At 39.5% G+C, this 24,745-nt stretch overlaps 1 protein-coding gene across 4 annotated transcripts in view; it reads right to left on the bottom strand.

The window, feature by feature from the left end:
- The window catches only part of rbfox3a (RNA binding fox-1 homolog 3a), a 511,986-nt gene that overhangs the window by 349,936 nt on the left and 137,305 nt on the right, over positions 1-24,745 (bottom strand). For 3 of the 4 annotated variants that reach the window (XM_037544449.1, XM_037544452.1, XM_037544450.1), the window contains exon 3: positions 21,733-21,784. The exons of the other annotated variant lie outside the window; for it this stretch is intronic. The gene's annotated coding sequence lies outside the window, so the exon portion shown is untranslated. The remainder of the gene's footprint in view (positions 1-21,732; positions 21,785-24,745) is intronic. 4 annotated transcript variants of the gene reach the window in all.

Raw genomic sequence — 24,745 nt, 5'->3', positions numbered from 1 at the left:
TATAACTGTCATCAGATACCAAGGCAACATGATATCTTTGGAAAATACTGTGATAATTAATTTTATACCAACGTTGCCCAGCACTAGCATAGAAAAGAAATAGTTTCCTCACAAGCCATGAGAGCAGTCCTTATTATAGTGGAGCTAACCAGCACATTAATATGCACAAGGTCCATAGTATCTCCCCTTCTCTGTCTCTTTTATTCAGTTGAGGGCTAACAGGAGAAGGCTTTGTTTTCAGCTTTCCTTCAGAGGGGGGTGGGGGGGTGGGGGAGTTTTTCCCTCTGCTCCTGCGGGCCGTGTGTGAGGGTCCGCCGCGGCCCCTAAATCCAGCAGCAGCCGTTAGATCACACCTCTGATCGACAGCGTGCATATGAAGTGGGGATTTCCTGCATGTGGGAAAGCAGCGTGAACTGAGAGAGGGCTGACTCCTTCCTCCTAGCAAGCTCTTAAGCAAATTGCTATGTGCATAGGCCTGCCTTGAATACCAATGCAGACGTGGAGCAAAGACTGTGTCAGAGAACATCTCAGAGATTGTTTTCAGTCTTTTGGGCTACTGCTCTCTTTCCTGGATCAGAGGCTGTATGTTTGGGTGATAAATATTCACACGTACAAAAATGATTTGAGATGAACAGTGAATCTTTATGCCTGACCTGAATAACAGAAACTGCCAAGTAAAGGAAATTCCTTTGATGAGTTTTGCCAGTGACTAAGCTCTTTCACCTACTGCTGAATGTTACTTTATACAAAGTAGGCTCGTCACAATTATAGAATTGCCTGACTGGAATTATGAGCAAATCACAATCATTTAAGCTGACCGTGATCATTTTCAACAGATGTCAGATTCCACAATCATATGGTTACATCACCAACAACAAATAACATTTAAATAGGGTGAATTTTCATGAGTTAGACTGAGGCAAATGCGCTCAAATAAAAGAAAGTAGAAAATAGATTAACTGAGACACATCACTGACAAGAATAGAGTAGGTTGGGGGTTGGTTGATGGGGTTTGGATGGGGGTTGGTTGGGGGGTGTGGGAGGGGGTGTGCAGCAAGCATTCAATGTCACCGATAATCATAACAAGCATAACAGTGCCTTGTCTCACAGGGCCTTACATGGTCTTCTAACGAGAATACTGTGATGAATGTCTGGGGACAACTTTTTGGTGCTACATTGCAACTGATGCAAACAGGTTTAAGTCCCTGTAAAACTCACCCTAGATTCATCATCCAATGTGAGCTAACTTGTTTTACTTGCAAGAGGTTTATTGTTAGTGCATGTAATATGTTCTCTGCATACATAATACACATCTACACATGGTTAATGTGAGTTTTCCGGGGGGACTCTTCAGCCATGCCGACTTACGCTACATTCATGGGCTAACAGCAGGCTTGTCTGTCAAGCATTGTTGACAAGCATACCATCGTCCTCTAATTTGAGCTCTGAATTCATAAGCCATAGGATTGCTTCAGACATTCACACTCAGTTTGTTCCCATCCTAAAAAGTCTACGTTTACATCCACATTTAGCCCAAAAATTCTCATGGCTGTCCCCAAACATTCTTGTTATGAGATCAAGTCTGGCCCCGCAAGACTAAACACAGCCTAGCTTTGCCAACGTGCCTACACACAGACTGTCTCTCAATCTGCACACTACCGTAGTAATACTACATTCAAAATAGTAACAGCACCAACACTGGTATACCAAATTGGTGTTCTATTTTATACACTGTATGTGGTTTTAGGCATGGCTCTGCACACACAGGGTGATGATCACTTGTGATTGCTTTAACAAATGAAATGCATTTAGAGTCTCAATTCTAAATATCAGAGACTCAATCATACATTACAGTGCTAAAACCAGACACCTGCTAACCCTAATCATTGGTCTCATGAAAACAACAAAAGTTCTAACTTCTAAGCTAGTTTACTGACACATTTAGAGGGCAGAGCCGAGTAATGTCTGCTTAAATGAGCTCTAGACGTGCATGTGTTGAGCTGGAAGTTCTCCTCCATATTTGCTAACCCTTGCAGTTAAAGCCAATGGACTTACAGAAACACAACTTAGCTGATTCTTCACTCTTTCAGGTGATGATAAAGTCACCAAGCACTACTTTATCATCACTCGTATACAAACTAGTGTTGCATGTTGATGGGTCAGTTTTTGGAAATATAATTTTGTAAAGGCTTTGCTTATAAAATAGAAGTGCATTACTTAGCCAAGACTGACACTGTTAGCATGTGTGCTAGGAGTACCAAAATGATAGTCCACAAATGATTCTGAGTAACGACATTAGTGCAAGTGTGCGCACAACAGTGCTATATATCAGTTCATGTCAGGAGAGCCTAGTATTAGCTACTAATTGGCTAGGATGCAAGACATTTAATCAGCCAATCTGTCTACTCAAGCTTCTACTTTACTATTCGCAAACAATGAATGTATAAAATATAATCAAATTGTTACATTCATCTATCTGAGAGTTAATCATCAGCTAGTTTCATGATCATTGCTGGCCTAATTCAAAATCTGTTCAGTAATGACTACTGTCTGCATGTACAGTGTGGCTCTATCTTTAGCAGTGTAGACTGGCTCTGTTGTTATTCTTTATACAGTACAAAATCGAAAGGCACTACAGCTGCATGTGAAACACAATAATCCACTACTCTGCTGCTCTTCTAGTACAAACTTTCATTTGCTCTTTTCTTTCTTCACCCTGTTGTTTTATTTACTTCTCCGTCCTTTGCAGAATCAAAGGGGCGTCGGGCTCCTCCAGTCTTCACTGATGTACGTACGTATGTGTGTGTGTGTGTGTGTGTGTGTGTGTGTATATATATATATGTATATATATATATATATATATATATTATATATGTATGTGTGTGTGTGTGTGTGTATATATATATATATGTATGTATATATATATATATATATATATATATATGTGTGTGTGTGTGTGTGTGTGTGTGTGTGTGTGTGTGTGTGGGGTGATTTGAAGTGGGGTGATTTGAATCCGCTCTCCCACCCCACTCCCCTCCTCTCCTTGGAGGGAGCAGTGCGGGCAGGCAGGGAGGCGAGTTCTGAGGAGCTTGTGAACATCAATGGACAGATATTGTGGAGGGGGGGAGGGGGCTCCAGAGAATCGTCAGAGACTGAGGGTGAGAGGGAGAGAAAGAGAGTAAGTAGGATAAGGAAGAGTGCATAGGGTGCAGTATTAGAGCACCCACCATGTCCTCCACACAGGACACACCCGTCCACTCATTTTAATGTGTTGCCCACTCCTCAGCTGGTTGTGTGTGTTCAAGCAGACAGAGCAGAAGCAAAGGCTTCTGTCCTATTTCCAACAAGCTTACATTTGCTTTAAGTAGTAAAGTAGCACATACTGACAAAAATGGCTCTTGTAACATCACTCCACATCAAAACCTGAAACATTTGTGCAAACTCACCAAGACACAACTGTGGACGCTGCAGCTTGATCAGATTCAGATGTCATTTCTCAAATACATGGATCAATGCAGGACAAGTTTGATGTTTGGGTTGCTCATATCCTGCCTTTGACCGTCATGTATTGTGGCCTGCATTTAAATCTGCGTTAGTTTTTTGTTGGAGTCATGTTGGCTGTAAGTTCCATTGAGGCTCATGAAACCAGCATTAGAACAACACATTGTACAAAGTTTACCTTGATTAAAACACGCAAGTTGTTGTTGAAAGCTTTAAGATTAAATTTGTTAAGGCGGAAATTAAACTTAATTTTGGATAACTGATTAATTAATTTCTTTATTTTGTTAATGAGCTGATGACTTAATACCATCATTAAACTAACTTCGTACACGTTCTCATTTAAAATCTGTATTTTTTTTCCTCAATCTCTACTTGGTTGTAATCATGTTCTGGTTGAGCTCAGACAGAATTTTATTTTAACATTTCAAGCTTGATTAAAAGCTCTACTCTGCACTGTCCAATCATTTCATACAGACATTAGTTTTTGTGGTGAACACTCTTGGTACTTGGGAAATGCTTCTAACTCTCAATTTCAGCACACATTGCATGTTACCCTCTACTTGTAGTGTAAAGAACCACAAACTGCAGGCAACCTGCATAGAAGAAGAACTTTTTAGCCTCCTGATAAACCTGTTTTCTTTAAAAAAAAAAAAAGCCTCATGTTGAGGAAAAATGGCTACCATCACTCCCTGGCTACCTCATTAGGTCTTTTCCCCTTTTTCTCCTCCCCTGTACATGCGAGCACGATCCACAACACAAGCAGCTTCTCTAGGCAACGCTTTCCTATGCTAATGAGCCTAAGCCTAGTGTTGACGCTGCAGGATATGTTAGCAAACACTTAACCCTTCAAGGTAAAACACCACAATCCATCAAAAAGCACATTTCAAATGTCAATTGGGAAACAAAAGCAAGGAAAAAAACAAAGTACTCTCAATTTCCTCTCATGGCATGTTAAATGTTCAAACCAGGCTTCTATTCTGCACCATTCTCTGGTGCTCACAGGTTCTTTCACAAAGCGCAGAATATAGATGAATGATAATGGATTGCCAAGGCCATTAGCAGTGGTAAGAAGAAGAAAGGTATTGACAGGTATGATAAGAGCACAGAACATGGACTGCTCAGGCAATCCTGAAAATGACATTGCTTGAATTGTCACGGTTTCTCATTTTTAACTTATTTCGCTAAGTACAATCAGGCTCTACTTCTCACTAGAAATTAGAATATCCACGAATATTTAGCTCAGCAGATGCCATCTCCATGTTCATAGCAGGACTTTGGACAAAAAGAAAAATTTCAGCAGAATCTCTGCTGCCTCCCTCGCTAAGCAATCCGGCACAGCTCATGAGGGAGAAGCGCAATTATCCCGCAGGGACGGGCTGCCTTCATTCGCAGCCTGCGTTTCCACCAAGCCCTGAGGAATCCCCTGGTCCTGTTTCACACCAACACCCAAAGCTGAACTGATTTAAAAGCAATGAAGGCTTTTGTTGTGGTGGATTCAGATTTGACGCGTGCGTTTTTCATAAAGCTGCAGTGTCAAGTGATTTACTGGGATCGGCTCAAAGGGAAAATGAGCGCTCATGTGTCTCAGGAGTATAACCAGCTTCTGTTTAGACTTCAGCAAACTTCACAAACACACCAAAGCCTACTCTTTTAAACGGCATGCTGTAGGATCTCAGAGTGCTCTTTATAACGGAATGCACGCTACTGGCAAAACAGTCAGCTGGAGACAGTAGAGTGGAGAAGACACTACAAGAAGAGTCAAGAGGACAGGAGAGAAGCACTGAGCCCACTGAGGACCTTTGAGCTGCTGGGATATGTTTCAATTAACCCAACACGAGGTAGACTCTAGTGAGAGCAACTATAACATGTTCAATTACATGTCACTGGTGAAGGTCAGATATCATTGTTTTCGAGATACAGTGTAAAGAGATGGATGGCTCCGCTGATAATGTTTAACTACCTAATCTCACAGCAGGACCACTGAGTGAGAGTTTAAGCGTCTCCTCTCCTTGGAAGCCCTCGGCTAAGCGAGGCACCTTATTATTAGCCATTGGTGCGCATGTCTCTCAAGCATTAGCTCCCATCTCTTATGCAGTCTACAGCCAGACGTCAGCGAATATCCCGGTGAAAATGAAAGCGCAGTCTTGCAGTGATGAAAAGAGTGAGCGAGGAGGGGTGGGTGTTGCTGCAAGAATTGTAGTGCCAGCTTTGTTGTGTAAGTGCCTCATTTAAAAGTTTCCCCTGTTACTGAAGTGAAAGGCCCTCTCTCCATGCCAAAAAAAAAGTGCGGAAATGACAGACAGTAGGCTGAACTGCTTTACAAGTGGCTCGCAGCTTCGCTTGATGAAAACATGCAGCCCATGAAATGACACAAAAGGTGCGCTAGTGTAGACACCCTCTTTCATGCGGTGAATAGAGCAAGCGCTAGAGTGATCAGTGCCTTTCCGTGAACAGTCTACTGTCATCAGGCCAGCCGTGCTGAGGGAGAGGAACTGTCAGGTTTTATCCGTGCAATCAGAGAGAATCACTAAAACACTGCATCCAAACAACTTCAGCCCATCACTCCACTACACTCACTTACGCATACACCTGCTGCTGGGTACATCTTCCTCCATCAAACATCTGTATTGTGTGGAAACACATAGACAGGATTTTATGAAGTGGTTTTGCTTGCAAAGCACTCAACTTTTTCAGCTAAGGCCAGCCGTAACACTCACATTCATGGATTATAATGAAAAACAAAAACAAACCCGCAATTAGTACTAGACAGAACAGCATTAGGCCAGTAAAGTGGGCTCATTTCACTTAACATGGCATTCAACAGGACAGAAATTAGTAGTAACTAGTAAGAGGTACCTTCAGATACATAATTTCATTCTTATTCGAAATAGTTCATCACTACAAATGTTGCAGATTACAGTATTCTTGTTTTAAACAAGAGGACAAAAGAAGTATGCCAAGAACTCCATTTCAGAGTTTAGCCTTGCCCCAGTTGCCCAAAAACCAAGGCATCAATGTCTATTACAAGAATTTGTTAGTACAATACTGTATTGTTGATTTGAACAGGCCTGCTATCAGGAGCCTGAAGTTTCGAATTACAGAGGGTAAATCACTTTGGAATCATAAATTAGCAGACTTGTAAGAACTGGCAGAATCGTACTGGATTAAAATCACAAATCTTACAGGTAATGACTCAAATTATAGTACCTCACCAGATAATCTAGCTCGAATAGGACTTAAGAAGTGATGTAAAGGTGTTATTGAGGAACGTTTAATGCCTGACACAATATCCCGATCATCTGGAGGGCACTGCTGTTTTCAGTTTATTCCTGAAGCTGAGTAAGTTTTGGATTGAATTATATACAAGGACACGCTCACAGCTCAATAGTAGAGCTAGCAGATTTATACTGGCTTTATTGTAGGCCCAACTGTATCTGGGTTTCTGTATTTGCTAAAAATCATTTTAATATGATATGACAATAAATAATGCTATGTGCATTGTTAAGATCAGTTAACTTGTCTTAACATAGCTGTTAATAATTAGGCTGATGAATCTGTACAAGTAAAACATTGTACGTAAAGATAAACGTTAAATCACTTGTAAGCATGTCATTCTAGGTATTGTTTCATTAAATCCTCCTCACCATCTAATATTGCCTTGACTAGCCCCAGCAATAGCTTTTTAACATTAACTCATCTGAAGGTGTACCCTCTGCAACTTAAACCTAGATGAAAACCTGTTTTAATGTTTAGTGGTTAAATGATCTCTCTGGTGTGATCAATGTAATTTGTTCTCATTAAATTGGTCATCAATCCTTTTTTCCCCCAATTCTCAGACACACCTTCACTGAACATTCTGTTCATATTTAATTTAAGTTTATCAAACAAACTTATCTGTGTGCTTCTAAATTTTCCTTTGTACTACTGAACATTTTAGTCTGGGTTACAGATGCTACCACACCAAAGATGGTTCTTCAAAGGTTCTTTGGTAAAGAAAATGGCTACATATGTTGTAAATTTCACCAGCTGTTAATCTCTTCTGTGGTGGGACTTATCTTAGAAGAACACTTTGGATAGTGAAAGCATACTTCAGAGTGATGGAGAATGTTCTGAAGATAGAAAAGGGTTCTATACAGTACCAAAAAGAGTTCTTATGTTGTTCTTATATTGGCTCTTTGCATCACGAAAGGGTTCTTCAGATTGGTGAAAAATGCACTACGTTTGGTTCCTTTTTGAAAACCAAAATTGGTTCTTCTGTTGTCACAGTCTTGACCTTTGGGGGCTATACAGGACCATTTTCAAAAAGCACATTCTACATCAATCTGAAGAAGTGTTTCACGATGCAAAGAACTAGCTAATCAGGCAAATGTTTCTTTCAGTGTTCATGATTCTATTTAGATCCATTTTCTTTACTAAAGAACTCTTGAAGAACCACTTTTTTAAGAGTGTAGCCTTGACTGAAATTTTGACAAACAAAAACAAAGTAGGCTGGACTTTCTCAAAATGATCAATTGGTATAGAATTTTTACATTATATGGACTTTGAAGATGTTCTTCACACTCACGCATCTCATTTATAAAGTGGTTCCTAAAAACATCCAATAAAGGTTCTTTATGGAACCAAAAATGGTTCTACAGTATTGCTTAATAAAATCTTTTTTGACACATTTGTTTTCAACAGTGCTCTGTAGAATCTGTTACAGCACCTATTTCTAAACACAAACATGCAGGCATGATTAAAAGATTCTATGTCTTAAACAGGAAACCTGACGGGTAACACATATGACGTCCAGTTCACACTCTTAAGAACATTCAGAACACTGATTTCATCCACTGAGCAGAAAGTTCATTCTCAAACCGCCAACAACACAGTTCACTTCAGCGCTCGCAGCAACAAGGAAAAAACTTTTCAGAAGATCACAACATCAAAAAGCCCTCCCACAGCCTGACTGAAACACCCAGGTATATGCTATCAAAGGGAATTATTGCCAAAATCTTCAGTTAAGAACTCTTTCACATCAAAGGCTGCTATGGAGCTATTCATCTGTGTCTTTACATTTCTTTTGGGCATGACACAAACCTAAAGTTTGCTTTAAATTCTTAAAAAGAGCGCTACCAAAATGTTGTAAGCTACAATGAGTGTAAGCATTAGCAGCAGAATTCTGATCAGAGCACAAGATGAACACAACATCTGTCAAATTTTAGAACAAGCACTACTTAATCAGTTTTAAACATCTGGCAACATTTATCCTGTAAGATGTGATAAATGAGGATAAGTAGCAAGATATCAGATCTTTTTTCCACAATACAGTAACTGAGAAATACATAAAAATGAAGAAAGAAAATAAACAAAACACTTTTACTGCAGAATCAATTCAAACTAAAACAATTCAATTAAAAGGTATAACTATTCTAATTTCCCTGTCAACGGTCATATAGATGGTCATATAGTCTGTCACTTCATATAAATCAGTGTTGGTGGGGGTAGTGCAATAGACAGCTAAACATTACAGTTATGTAATTACTTTATCCTGTAATGGTTCAGTGGAGAGCGTCTCATTTTAAATTCCTGTTATTAAACTGTAGTTACTGGCTTATTTAGAATTTAATATAAATTTGTTTCTGCAGCTTGCCACTGGATATGTTCTCACTTTCAGCAAAACACAGAAGAAACAAAGTGTAAATGTAATGAGATTAGATCATTTATGAAGCATATAACATATCAGATTTACTCATCCCACACATATGATTTCAATATTCAGATGTATAAAAATATGATAGCCACTGAATTTCAAAATAATATTTTTAATGGGAACTGAACTTTACTAATGTACAAACTAAATGTAAAGCAATAAATAATTCTGCTGACAAGTTATTTATGTACTTATTTCTGTAAATATGTCTGTCCCACATTTATATGTCTCACAACATCAACCAATGATAAATAGTTTTTTTCACCCCCAAAACCAAATAACCCAATTTTCACATTTCTAATCTGGGTGGTCCTGAATTTACAGACAAGCAAAGCCAATATCTTCCTAATGTTCAATGTTATTTGCATGTACAGCCTATAACTAATGTATTCATATTAGACAAATTCAAACAACCTGTCTGTCAAAGCTAATATAAGTCATGTTGTTTGCCATTTACACTAAAAAAAAAGCTAAATAATACATTTACTACTGTTCCTTTTCAAAAATCTGGACATTCCAGCTTTTTACTCTTTTTCTGCTGGCTAGTTTCTATGTTTTGAAAAAACACATTAGCCATTCCTCATCAAAGATGATCATTTGATCAAACTGGCGGAGCAAATGTAGGTATAGTGACATGCCTTTTAAATGATGTTTACTGTTTACTGTGATTTCTTTCTAAATAAAGCACTGAAATAACTTTTGGGTTACCTCCATGTACTTTCTGATTGGTACAGATGTGTGTGGGCTTTAAGGAGTCACACAGAAGAAATGAGTAAGATTTTTTTTTCAGAGAATAATCAGTAAAGTAATATCATTATAGTTTAAGTGAAGTGATTAGCTACATGTAATGGATTACCTTTTAGCAGTAACTAACCCAACACTGACCGGAACGGAAAAAGACTCCAAAGCTTCAGAAAGAAACTTTACTAGATTATGGGTAGCATATGTGGTTGTATAGAAAGGTTTTCATATGACAGTATTTTATGGAAAGACCACCAACTTGAATGTGCAATTATCTACATAACTACATTCACACAATAGCCTGACAGAGTTCTAGAACCAACCAAGCCAAAAGACGTGCAAAAGTTGTAGTTGTATAAAAGAATATTATACCAAAGTTTATCCACATATTGGGTGACACTGAATAATGTTTATTTATAACAAGATGTTTAACATTATAACAAGATGTTTAACATGAGGGCATCTCTTCCTCATCCTAAAAGTGCCCTTTCACCTACATCACTCAACACATAATCTTAGTTAGACTAGAAGCCTTTAGTATGGGATTATTTTTCCATGGGGAGGCTGGGTAATGCCAGTTTACCACAGGATATCTGTAATATTTCTGATCAATTCACATGGGATCTTGGTCTAAATGACAGAGATGGTAGTGACTTTCAGATTTACCCACTGTCTTTACTGTAGAAAAGGTGACCAGATTTAATTTAGATGTTATTCCATTTACTCAAAAATGTATCTTGCTGTTTTTTTCTATAATTTCTAATGTTTTCAGTTGTACCTGTTAGGTAGGACAGTACATATCATAGAACATCTGATAAACTCATAGACATCAAATCTTTGGTGTGCAAGTACAGAGAAGTCCAAAAGTCTGATTGAAAACAGCCACATTGAAAACCACATTGGTATTTTTGATATTTGCACCAAATAAATAACAAAGAATCTTAAAATTTGCAAATAAATAAAGTTATGACAACTCGAATGAAAAAAATATTCAAAATTCTGCACTATTTCTAAGCCACTATTCAAATAGAAGCAAATGTGTGAAATTGACTATGTTAAGGCCTTTGTCTTATCTTTTCCATTGAAGCACACGTTCAGATGACTGTCAGGTGAATTTGACCTACTGATCAGGCTTTTGAACAAACTTCTGCCATGCCCGCCTGATCACATGCTATTATTGAAGCAACAAAGGGGACATACCAAATACTAAAAATAAAATATTCTACTTTTCACTCAAATTGTTGTGCAAAGATTGCTTTATTTTCACACTAATCCTAGTGTGATCCCAGCCACTAAGTAGTTTTACATCTAGCACTCTCACATAAACGCCAACTAATGAGTTTACAAAAAATATATATATATAGTCTAGAAATACAGTATATAAATCTCAAGTGAGTATAACTCTTGAATCTATAGAACTTAGTCATTTGATGACCAAAGATGATTTTGTGATTTGGCCCCTGACACTCTGTACCTCCTCTTTCATGAACAGGAATGAGGTTAGAAATCTTCCTTCATGAACAGTGGGTCAGAAGTTAACCATCCATCCAGAACTTGTAACATTTTCAATAGTCAGCACTGAGAGTAAGAAAGGCTGTTATGTTTTACAGCAAAGGTCAAAAGAAATGACTTATTTCATCATTTCTATGTGGAGCTATAAGCAATGAATGAGCAGAGTGACTCATCTTATAATGGAGATATTGTTATTCTCTCGTGTAGCTGGACACTATGATCTTTACAAATTGGCCCATCTGGACTTTTTTCGCTGCCAGCCAAGGGTCAGCCTATTACATTCAACTGCTCTAGAGTATTTACTGGATCCATCTGATGCTGTCCAAGAGCATGACAGACGAGACATGCATAGGATAGGAAGTACTTCCGGCAAACTTTTTCCACTGCCTTGTGAATTCTTCATGTACAGGAAAGCTGATGACTTTAATGATATCTGTAAGCATAGGTCTTCCGATAACACAAAGCAATCAAAGGTGAGTGGCTCACCACATGGACATCAGCCTAGATAAATCTGATGAGCCATTTTTGATGTACCAAAAGCAGTTATAATTAAGGTGTGAAATACAGGGGGGCGTGACCTAATTAACCCCTTAGACCCCCAAAATGTCTCAAAATTAAAATACTGGAGCGTCCCTGAAAATAAACTTTTTATTTATGTTATGTTGGGAAAAACAGACACTCAAATAGAAATTCAGGGAAAGGTCAATGTTAACCTGCTTCAACCACGAAACAGCGACCTTGTTTTCAACATTCTTAAATAACTAGAGCTGCAGTGATCTGCCTCAGGGTGGCGCTGTAGCAAAGTGGTTCACTCAGTTGGTCCTTCGTATCCCAGCAACTGTAACTATGCTCAGATCATCCATTAAAACATTTACAACTTGCCGCAGCTTATTTGTAAATCTGAAAAGGTGCCCAGTATTCCAAGAATGTGGTGAAAAGAGGGAACCGTTACTCATTTCTCAGACCAGAAGAGATTGTGTAAGATCTCAATTAACATGGGGAAGCATTTCCAAAAGACGAATTGTTAAACTAAACATTCTGTTGGAACTGAAGCTAGTAGCATCAGCACCGCTATGGTAACTGAGTTAACATGCCAGCCTAGTTCACACTGGTTATAATTTATTTTTACACAATACTTTTTCATTAAGCAGGCTGTTCCTGTTACAGTGTCTGTGCTCTGTTCTAGCTCTGGATTGTGCCTCATTGAAACAGCATTCCATGTGGAAACACTAATTATACTATTAAACTGGTGGGGGCTAAACTGCTCTAGGCTGAACAGGTGAATGTCTGTAAATGTGTTGATTTTCACAAAAATAATGACTTCTAAACAATTTGTTTTCACACTTAGTTTCCATGTATGGACTGCATGGACAGGGGAGTGAACAGTATGTCTTAAACTTCAAAGGGCCTGTATTTACCTAATGCTAAATTAAATTTATCTCGATTAACATAAACGTAAACACTGCTAAAGTTTCAAAGCATGCCATTCACTACTCAGACCACACAGTGCACATATGGAAACTATGCTGCAAAAACAGCTCATATTGAATTGTCTCTGTGATGCCATGAGAACTAACTCATTTACATCTATCTACCTATTCAGTTGACATTAGCTTAGCTCTGCCCTTTCCTACTGAAATTTGAACTACCGTTTCAGTTTTGAACTCTTAAATGATGCACAATACATCACAGCCAGACAGAACAGAGCTCATTTATAGTATATCTCTCTTAAAAGCACAATACCAAAAGCAGTTTAATTCTAAGGGATAGAGAGAGGTTGGAAAATGGCCATGTAAAAATTAATTATGACCCTTTTTGTTATACAAACCCACACAAATGCTACAATTGGACCTCAGGAGAAAAGACAAAATACAAAAAGTACTTATAAAAAAGTATTAATAATGTTTACATACAAAATTAAGCTCATTTTTATGAACAAATTGTTTTTCCCCCATGATATGGGCCCTTTGAATTAGTAGGCATTACTGTTGTCATATCTATAATTCTATTATTGCAGTCATATCTATCATCCATCCATCCATCCATTTTCTAAGCCGCTTCTCCGTCAGGGTCGCGGGGGGGAGCTGGAGCCTATCCCAGCAGTCCTCGGGCGGAAGGCAGGATACACCCTGGACAGGTCGCCAGTCATATCTATCATTTTTAAGTTTATTTATTTATGTATGTGTTTATGTATTTATTTATCACCAGCTGCTCTTTAGACTGTGGAACATTTCATGACAAATTCACCATATGAAATGGTCTAAAACAGGTACAAGTTATGAACAATTTTTCATCTCCTACAAAGCCACCGTTTTGGAGATATTTTGTTATAACTTTGACAATATGCATTGCATCTTTGCAAAGCAAACAGGTCAAATGCAAAGTGCTGACCTTCATGTCTAAGCTAACTTACGTTACCGACTACTCATAACAAGCCATAACAAAATGCAACAATTTTACATCGACGTGTGTTTCAAGCACACATCAAAAGATGGAAAAAAAGAGTAGAAAAGAAAAAGCAATTTCACATTTAATATTTGGTCTGTTGTGCTTATAAGGTTGGCATCGTGTAAGTCACTGTGCTTGTGTGTGTGTGTACGCATGTGTGTGTGTGTGGCGTCTGGAGAAGCACGTGGCAGCCCCTTTCGTAGCAGGGAGCCCTGAGGGTCCTGAGGCAGAGCGTGAGGGTTGAGTTAAAAGAGTCGAGGTGGAGGAAATTTCAAAGCCTCCCCTGCAGACACGCTCCAGCTTTGTGCATTTTAATGCTGAGATATTCAAATCTTCTAGTCTGCCATTCTTCACCTTCCTTTCTTCAGCAGTCCATGCAGAGCACTTCTGTCTGCAGCTAATGTCACGCTATGTATGCAAAGAGAAGGCTAATTTAGGGAGGTACCAACCTCCTTCAGGTTAAAGAACCTTGATTTTTTTTTTCTTTTTCATTCCTTATTCAATGAACCTGAAGAGATTTAAAACTAATAAAATCCATTAAAATAACAGCAAGAGAAAAATCGGAGGTTACTAGCCATCCCTCACTGCCGTACAGTCTATTATAGCAGGCGTTCTTGCATAAAACATAACAGAAAATCCACTTCTGACAGCACTGAACCAGACTAGGATTTAATTCTCACACGCCATTAGTAAACATTAAAAGAAGCAAAGGAAACGCTAGCAAACTGTAGAAACATAAAAAAATAATGTATGACTTCCACTTGGACTGTAACCAATGCAGGGTCACTGTTTAATTGCCGTTAAGCACTTTTTGAGCCTAATGCAACCTTGACTTTATTGGAATTACATGCCAGAAACTACACGGAATATGGTGCAAACTAAATGAAAGTAGATTAGCACAGTAATTATATGGTATCTACTGACATCTCTGCTGACCTGTGTCCTGTCCAGGCCTCAGGGTAGCTTGTTAAATTGTGGCTCACCTCGTCTCCTTCCCACGAAGTCCCTGGTTCAAATGACACACCAAGGGCTTCAGACCCACCCTCTGGCATAATTAGGGACAATGTGAAATAGGCCGGGTTATGCGCTGACCTTCTGCTTGAAAAAAATTGCCATAATATTTGCAAATTGTTGATGCATATATTAAACATAATAATGTTAGCTTTTGGCTGCAGTTGTAGGCTCTCTCTCGTGCAGACAGCCAGGCTGGGGGCCGGATTAGTGATCAGCGGATGGGCAGAGTTCACGTCGTGCGTGGCACTGCATCTCTTTGATCAAAGCTTTCGGAGCAAAGATCTGACATGATTCATAAACAGAGTGGCGTTAGGGCGCAGCGGACAAGCGCTTCAAAATGAGCCTCTGAGCCTCTGGAGTTCACAGACACGCAGGGAAAAAAGGAATCAGAAGCTCCAAAGACACAGAAGATGCTCCGCTGAACCGAGGCTGAGGCTCATGTTTATTTAACTGAGGAATCACGTAGGAAGGCGTGTCGGTGCACCATTCTTTATACTGCCATGATGATAAAGTCAGTGCTATATACTCACTACCACAAAGACAAACCACATGTGCAGTACCTCAAGCCAAATCTCTGATTCGAAAACAGCAGTAAGATGGCCTGGCCCTTCATTGACCCTCCCATCTCTCACACAGAGGCATGAATAAATAGCTGGAACTACAGAGACAGGAGAAAGTGCTTCATCACTGAACAATGGAGCCCAGGACTGGACCGATTTTAAAGGGCTCAAATCATGGGGAAAAACATCTAGAATATTTATTGATTGATTGACGTAGTATGTAAATACTAAAATTGTTTTCTTTTTTGTTTTAAACCAGAACGATGAACAGAAATAGCAGGTGAAGCAGTACAATAGTAATCACACTACCAGTACTATTAGAGATACTACATCATTGAATTAAAGGAACATTAATCATAGGTATGCTATATTTAGTGCAAACATTAATGCGATGCTAGCAAACCTATGTGTCATAATAAACACAAAGGTAAATGACTGAAAAGTTTGTGAGTTTATTCTGCTCTGTGTCTTCTGTATATTCAGGTATTAAGAGTGCTATGAGCAAACCAGTCAAAGAAGGACCCGCTTTAAGTAGACGCATGGCAAGAATGTTGTTTATGAAGCTGTTTCAGAACATGTAGTGTTCTTAGAAGATTGTCATGCTTTTGGAGTTGTAGTGCACAGTACCAGTACAGGTCTAATTGATGCTCGTGTTTGAAGTACATGCTATTATTAAAGTGAGCTGTATTTCGCTGTTCACTGTTTTTCAATTTCTGCTTCTTGAATTTTAGCGCATCCAGAAACAGTAAACCAACAAATGGAAACAGTGGGGTGTCCGTGCAGCACCAATTCATTTTCAAGAAAATCTTGGATAAAGAGGCTTTTTGAACAACGTACAACCAATCAGAATAGACGTAATTAACGTAAGCTTTAAACACAGAGCAGCAACAAAAGTAAAGGAGTGGCAGGAAAAAGATAATGTAAAAATGAGTTATGACTGTTTTTAGTCCATACCACACAAACGTCATAAGTGGACCTTAGGGGAAAAAAAATAAAAATACAAGAAAAACGTAGAAGATGAATCCTTTAAATTCAATCCCAGAGGCCTTTCACATGGTAAAGCCCAGTGGTTTAATATCCCTGCCATTCCCAAGTGGGTAATTGTTTCGCTGCTGCAGACGGAGAAACTGTCGATCAAGTCTTGCTTGACCTTGTTTCTGTGTCTGTTCTGACCTCCGGAAATGTACGGCAAAGATCATATCACACAAAAGCAATACTCACACAAACGGGCCCCCAGACGCAAATAGATTCTGCTGCATGGAATTCGCTCCTGTCTCAAGGAAAGAAAGACTGGGGGAGTAAGAAGGGCTTATTATTATTCTTTTTTTTTTGTATCTTTCCTGCAAGTCATCGCAGAGATGTGATTTTTATCATTATGAAATGGCGCTCTGCATATGCTGTCGGGGCTTCTGTGCTGGTGATAGATAGTTGAGCGACAAATAAGCTGTTGAGTGCGGCTGGCGGTGTTTAACACATCCTCTCTGCCGGGGCACTGATAGCAGGTTCAATTGTCTGCGGTAATGGGCCGAGGGGAGCGGGAGTTGCCGTGGTGACATTGCCCGGAGCGGGGCCGCCGCAGCAGCTTGTCTCATGTGGCTGCCGCCCCTTTGTCCCAATGGCAACGCAAGATGGGAAGCCAGCAGACGAGATGGTTATCCCTGCGCTGTCCAAAAGCCGCTGTTGTCCAATAAATCCCCTAAATTGAATTTAAAAGACTTTCAGATTGTGTTAGAAACTCTGTAGATGTCCTTGCAATGGACCAGGGACCAGTGGCCCAGTCATCTAATTAAAATTCAAGCTGAAAAAGAGTGTGCTTTGATCAAATCAAACTTTAATTAGCGAGGATAACCCCAAGCTACTTCCAAACCACTGCAAACCGCAGGAATCGGGGACATTCTTTCTGCTGGAAAATTCATCTTTCACTGAAAGAAACATAGCATACCCGGCACAGAGAAACGCTCTAGCATTCTGTTCGCATCCAGTGCTAAAATGAACGAGTAAACCAAAAATCATCGATGGTGTATTGATCACATATGAAAGCAATTCTGATGGACAGCAAAGGATGCAATACAACAGGAAACCCACTGGTACATCACCACTGCTTATGGTGGCTTTGCACAAGCTAATGTCAAAGGTCTGACCAGCCAGAGGTGCCTGCAAAAATCAAATTCTCTCAACCTTTTGGATCACTCGAGCTGGTGCTAAATAATTGATGGGGCCAGTGAGTGGTGGCAGTAGCGGTGGCAGTGATTTGATTTCGGAGCCAGTCTGAATGGGTTCAAGATCCTTACAGACACCCTGCGGAGGGCCAGAGAGAAATGTCAATCGTACCTCATCTACAGACAGGGGCTTCACTGCTACACAGAGAGAGTAGCAATCTCCAGGCAATCTGCAGCTAGTTCACCATCCACATTTAATGAGACACACACACACACACACACACACACACACACACACACACACACACAACAGCTACAAAGACAGAGAAAGAGAACGGGAAAAAAAAAGGCGCTCAGCCGCCACAAGTGTCAGCTCCATCCCCCACTGTGGTCCATGAGAACATACTGCAGTCCTATGATGAGAAACAAACTTGGGATACCATTACGTTTTGAAGTAGACCATTGTGTATGTCTTTGTAAGAGAGGCTTTGAAAGCCTATTCAGAAAGACTGGTTGATGGGCACTCAACAATTCAGCAAGCATTAAAGGCTAGTTTTCAGTCACAGATTAGGCTTAGTCCTAGACTAGCTATTTCTTTGTGAAGAATCCCCATTGATGGTGTAATTTGCTCAGTCTGGAGACACTTTGCTGAAGCAACAACGTGGCACTTCTACAGTGATCAACAATAATTCAGCAGATGGTTACAGAAATTATTGCAGAAAGGTCAGCAGCAAACAACCAATTAAAGACGCAAGCACACAAATGGAGTTAACAGCCAAATGAAAAGAAGTTCTGTTAGGAAAAAAACCTTTTTATTTTATTGCCAGAAACATTGTTTCCGTGCCTATCCCACATAGTGCTTGCAGTTCTAAAACCTGTAGTTTTACCGTGCTGACAAATTCAAATGATTTAACTGTGGTATGTCACAGTAGAATTTTCTACCGAATGTTGGGTAGCATCAGTATTTTTAGGACATAAACCATACAAAGGAGAGATTTAGACCAGTTACAGAGAGCAAACACTAACAACAACCAGTGTATAGAAAATGCATAAATTGCATAGTAACAAGTAGCTAATTAGATGTCAGTCTATTATAATTGTTCAGTTGTCTAGTTTATTTATTTACATTGTTGATTTTTCCTCCTGTTCCCTCTTGAATAATTTATCTTTCTAAGTGATACATTAAAAATAATAAATGAAACATTTTCATACTAATTTGCTGGCATATTTTGTTCACTCCAGCTTCTTTGTAAACATCAGAAAAACTACACATGTCGAGAAAACACCTTCAAGTATTGTCATGTTACATTCTCGCCATAACACCAACCACTTGCATATTTTTTTCTTGCCCAGATGTCCCAAGAGGCTAAAATTGCCATTCTTCTCAGCAATTCAACTCCATACTACCAGATGAACTGCACATGAACACCAGGGATTTAAGCATGCTGATTGGCTGAGGCTAACCTAATCATCTTTAATTGGTAGGGTGATTCTCATTTATAGTGACTGACAGCATCGATCTGCCTCAAAGGTAAGCCATCAGGTCTAATAAATAAAGGAACAAGAACAAGTAGTCACATACCAAATGAGCAGAAAAAATGCAATGACAAAGAATGTAAGAACAAGACCATGGGAAAAAAAAATCAGCAAGCACTTTCTCCTAAAACAGGCTGCTGGATATCGATGTGCATAATATTACATTTAAAAATCTGGAGACCCTAAATAATTTAAGTGTGAAAGATCACAGAGCATTTGATCCAGTCTCTGTATCAAAACTACATTAAACTGAGTAAAACTGTGACAGAATGGCAAAAATAACCTTGTGCCTTATCAGAACAGAAATGTGATGGTCTTGGGGTGTGGAGAATTCTGACCAAGGCTGTCGGTGCATGCACTGCGCTCTTTTGTTGAGATTTCAGTACAGCTTTTGCTCTGTGTGATCTTACAAGCTACACAATTCATATGTACCATGCAATTTTTATTGAGAGAAGAAAATCCAAATGATGAAAGCATTTTAGCTTTTCAGATCAGAGAAACGTTGAAGTCCACTCAGAGGGGATAAAATTCTGTCATGAAGCAGAACCACAACAAAGAAGCACTGAACCACAACAGGCAGCTCTCTCAATTTAAAAACAGAAAACCATCATTCCCTTAAAAAAGAAAACATGTCTGCAGATCCTCTGCTAAACTACGGTCCGCCATCCACACACAGAGCATTAGGACGCATTTAGTTTGACTCTGGAGGGCCAGCAGGGCTCAAAAAATGCTCAGGGCAAAATACATGACCAGAGTAGCTACTGGTGTTTCTCACGATTAAACCTCTGCCATGTTATCGCAGAGCCTTGGGGATCTTTTAGTGGAGGATTGCCTCAGGTAACAGTGTTTTGTCTGTACAGATTAACCAGTGCAACACCTCTCATCCAATTCTCCTCGGCAGCATTGTGATTCAGAGTCCGAGGAGAATTCCGGCTCCAGTCATGCTCCTTGCTGCGAGGGTCGCAAGGTCAGTGCTCAGGGCTTCAGAGAGTACCTGACCTCTGTTTCTTCCTCTAGAGAATGCTGCATTTCTCAACAGCTATGCTAGGCAAACATGCTGGCCAAACACTGAGCAATCAGCAGTGTCGAAGATGTTCTCCTTTCTGACATCGCCAGGCTAGAAAGAGAGAACTAGAGAACCAGCCCTTACAGAAACATCTGCATTGTTTTCACTGCTACATTTAATTCAACAAGAAATGGAGCAGCGCTTGTGCACTTTCACTTTACATTTTCAGCTGATCCTTTCGAGTTAACAGTACAAAGTAAGATTTTCTGAGTGCTTTCTAAGGATGTAGGTTATTTGAAACCTATCCATTTCCATTGCAGAAGCATCCTTCCCATTTTCTCATACATTCATTTAACATTACACATTAAAAGACTCCAGAACTGCTTTGATTATTCCAAATATTTCCCTTGCGGTCCAAACTTATCTGATCTATGCAGAGATAATCGCAATAAAGAAAAAAGCAGCCCAAGTTGCAGAATTATGCTTAATCACAATTAATTCACCAGCAGGTGTTTATCACCTGCAGGCCCAAGCGCAAATGTGCACTCCTCAATTGCTTTCCAAAAGATAAAGGCATTTTGTCATGGGGCAGGATTTGTAATTTCAAGGTATACTAAATTATGAAAATATTAAGATATGTGAAAATTCTCCAATAAATTGCCATGTGTAAATGCAATTGCCTGGAAGCTTTGCTCTGTAATAGAATCTTGGACTTCTCCAACCATTCTGAAGGTAATTACACAAATGAGAAGATGTTTTTAAAGTCTCAGGAATGTTAAAATGACAGAATGTTGGCATAAATTGTTAAAAGCAAAAATTAAAAAAAGGGGGACAAAACAGAAGCTTGGTGTCCTGGGTGGTGTAAGGGCAGCAGCTAAAAACATCACTGAAAACACCAGTATCACAATATAAATAGTACCATGACAAAATGTTTGGCAACTCACACTATCTAATAACCAATAAACCCTTACTAATACAGTCATGCAGTTTGGGTATATATGAGGCAACGCTGTGTCAGTGACCTAAAAAACAATACAGACTGTAACATAATATTAACGATCAAAATGCTTAAGGATGTCCTTTTACATACTGCAACACAAGATACATATTACATAGCTTTCATCTCAAGATGGTCTTGGGAGTTCTTAGTAAAAATTAGACAAAACTTCATTAAGAAATAATGACAATATATGGCACACATTTTAGGTAGTTATAAGAATAGCCAACACACTGTCTCATTACTTCAGGGATTAAAAACAATAATAAAAACCCTTAAAAGTCTGATCATTATAAATAATCAAAAAGTCCACAAATCCAAAAGTTCCACTTTGTTCTGGTTCTGCCTTTCGCACAGCAATTCTCACAACACACCTCCAACAACCTCAAGACACTCCACAGTGAAGGAATCTCCTTCTCCCTCTTCCTCTTCCTCTACATCTATCTCTATGCATCACACTCATTGACTTTCCTCTATGGAGCTAAGAATCTGTAAAACCCGGAAAGACAAGCTCAGCCATGGAGATTTCTACACCTAATCAGTCAAATTAGCATGAGAATACTCACTGAAGGGAGAAAGGGCCAGTCAGAGCGTGGCAAGTAACTGTGTCCGATCAACCTGCACCAGAGTGGGTGGGGAGAGAGAGAGAGGGGGAGAGAGAGAGACAGAGAGAAAGTGAAAGAACAGCCAGCTGTGAAACCATGAAACCACAGTCAGAATACGGGAGGTGGAAAAATGTCAACACATACAAAACCAGGGACCAAAAGAGAGTGAAAAAGGGAACACTAAAAGTGAAGGAGTGAGATAAGAGGGGAATGTGGATATAAAACAGCAGACACTTGCTGAGCATCATTCACATCCAAATCTTCATAGAAAAACTGACCCTTATTTCCTTCTTAGACCTTCACTCGTAGAAAGTAAAGGTGTCAAAAGGCTTCTCTTCTGAATGTTTGAAGAACGCTTTAAAGATAAAAGATCCTTCCACATGTACACCAACTGACTTATCCGCACTTGGCCCACAAATGTCTTCCTTCGGAACAATGGTTGCAAGGTTGGTTTTACAGGATGTTGGTAAAAATCCCATTCAATGTAATGAGAAACAGAGAAAACAGAGAACTATTTATTGGATAAAATAGATTGATAAACAGACAAAATATACAAGATAAAATACATAATTATATACTGTGCAAAGGTCAGAGACCATCCTTCACACTATATGTATTTATCAGAGAAAAAACAAAGGAAAACGAGTGTAGAAGTGTACAGAACTTTGCAATGCAGGAGTTCAAAAACTCATTAAAAGATAAAGTGTAAATGGGACTCTTAACAACTGTGCAAGACATGGTACAACACCAAAAGTGTCCCATCAGATAAACAGTACAGTGAAAGATTTTATCCGTGAGAAAAAGGAGAAAATCAAACTCCACTCTTCCTTCAGATATAAGGACATTCAGAGGTGTTTCTGTCCATTCTCAGCAGTATGGCTCTGTAAGGATGTGTACCTGTTAAGAAGCTGTTACTGAGGGAGAAAAAACTTGGCACATCAAAAAGGGTCATCTGGGATTCTCTGGTCTAGCGGTCAACGATGATGATGATGATGATGATGGTGAAAAAAAGAAGTTGTTGTTCTCAGAAAAGTGAAATGACCACCCCAGAGTCCAGACCTCAACATTATTGAACGTGTTATGGATTTATTGGATTGTGAGAAGCAAAAAAGGTAATCAATTTCTAAAACTGAACTTAAGAGGTGTGGAGTAACACCAAAAGCAAGTCTACCAAAGACATGATCCAAGAATGGGTAGACAACAAACACTGAACTGATACTGATTGAAGCTTCTGTGTTATTTTCTGTTAAACACATTTTCTGCTTTTTTACCCTGCTGCTGAAAAATAAATAACTTTTGCTTCATTGCTGTTTTGAATGGAAATTAAATAACTGAAAGATGGTCGCTGACTTTGGCTAAGGTTAAGTCTTAATGTGCAGCAGAAACTTAGTTAACAAAGTGCACTTTTTTCTCATAAATGTAAACTGAATTATTGTCCAATTACTGTGTATTATTCTTAGCATTCTGTAAAGCTTGTTTGACTTTGCAACAGCTATGAGAAATCAAACATGTGAGTGGAGCATTAAATTCTATGTCTAAGCCGATAACCATTTTATAAAGCTTATGAAGTCTTAGTGACATTCAGGAGTGACCACTGTACACAGCTTCAAATGTGCAATACAGTGTCTTTAACTGTGTGTGAAGTGAAGACTTACTGGTATCATGACAGCTAAAAACAACACTAAGAACAATCCCTCAGTTTATTGCTCTCTATTGCTGTGCTTAAAGCAATGGCAAAATATCTTTGGTAGTTAGATTAGAGTCTCATGGGAGCAGTTGCTGCTATACGTTCCACTGTCGTAATCACTGCTTGTGACTGAATCGTGCCTTCTTCTTTGTGGCTGCTAGGCTCTCTTGTGTGGTATGTGTTGTGTTCCAGGCATATGCCCGTATTAATGTAGCTTCTGTCAGATCAGCTGCTCCACCAGATCACTCCATCTCCGATCTCTCACTCCATGTCACAATCGCGAGCGGCTGCTCTTCATCACAAACACAAGCAATCTGGAGATCAACACGCTGTGTGAGTGAATCACCACACATTCTCGTTCTCTATTTCACTCTTGCTTCCCACAGCTCCCTCCTCTCTTTCCTTACCAGTGACAAAGGCAAAAGCCTGCGCCAAAAAATCCTACCCCAAAAAAGGCAACAAAATCCCCCTGGCCTTATCATCCCCTGCCTGTGCTCTCTGTTCGCTTTCTTTTCTCTCTCTTCCCCTCTCTCTCTCTCTGTTACTCTCCATTGCATCCCCCCTCCCCACTGTCTCCCTCTCCCTGTAAACGGCTTTCCTCCAAGCGGAGATTACCTTGACCAGGCTCTTCAGAGCAGCTTCAAAAGACCCACTGTGTGCTACCAGGCTGGATTACACCCCCCCCCAAACCCCTCACCACCTCACGCCACCACCTCTGGGCAAAGAGGGGGAGGCAAGGAAGGATAGTGGCTTGGAAAATGTTCACTGAATGCTGGGAGGAAAGAAATAAAATAAATAAAACACACACTCAGGGGATGCTGCGGAGGTGTGACACACAAACGCCTACCACAAGTGGGACAACAAAAACAAAGCTTTTCCGTTCGCTCTGTATCAGCGTCCGCACGCATCCCCATTTGCTCAGGATTACAGTACACTGAAGAGGCTCAGAGGGACACTAAATGCTGCTATTTAAAGCATGCTGAACTTTGCCAGCTTGCCACTCAGTTTTGATATCTGTATGCTAGTATTTCCCATTCTAGGTTTACCAAGTCTTTTACCTGCTGACTTACAATACAGCATCATTTAACACTTATGTGGGTAAACATAATTTCGCACTTAATTTGATTAACACTTCAGGAAATTAGACACTGTTTAGAGTGGAACTGTTCAAATTGTTAGGTCAGTGCACAGGTGGTGTTATCTACGAATAAGAATATGCCACTATGCTCATTCACATTCAAGGCTCAAAGCTATGTGTGATAAAAATGGACAACAAAGTTGACAACT

This window comes from Pygocentrus nattereri, chromosome 13 (assembly GCF_015220715.1).
Source record: "Pygocentrus nattereri isolate fPygNat1 chromosome 13, fPygNat1.pri, whole genome shotgun sequence".
NCBI classification, from domain to species: domain Eukaryota; kingdom Metazoa; phylum Chordata; class Actinopteri; order Characiformes; family Serrasalmidae; genus Pygocentrus; species Pygocentrus nattereri.
This window is presented reverse-complemented; position numbering and strand designations above follow the sequence as displayed.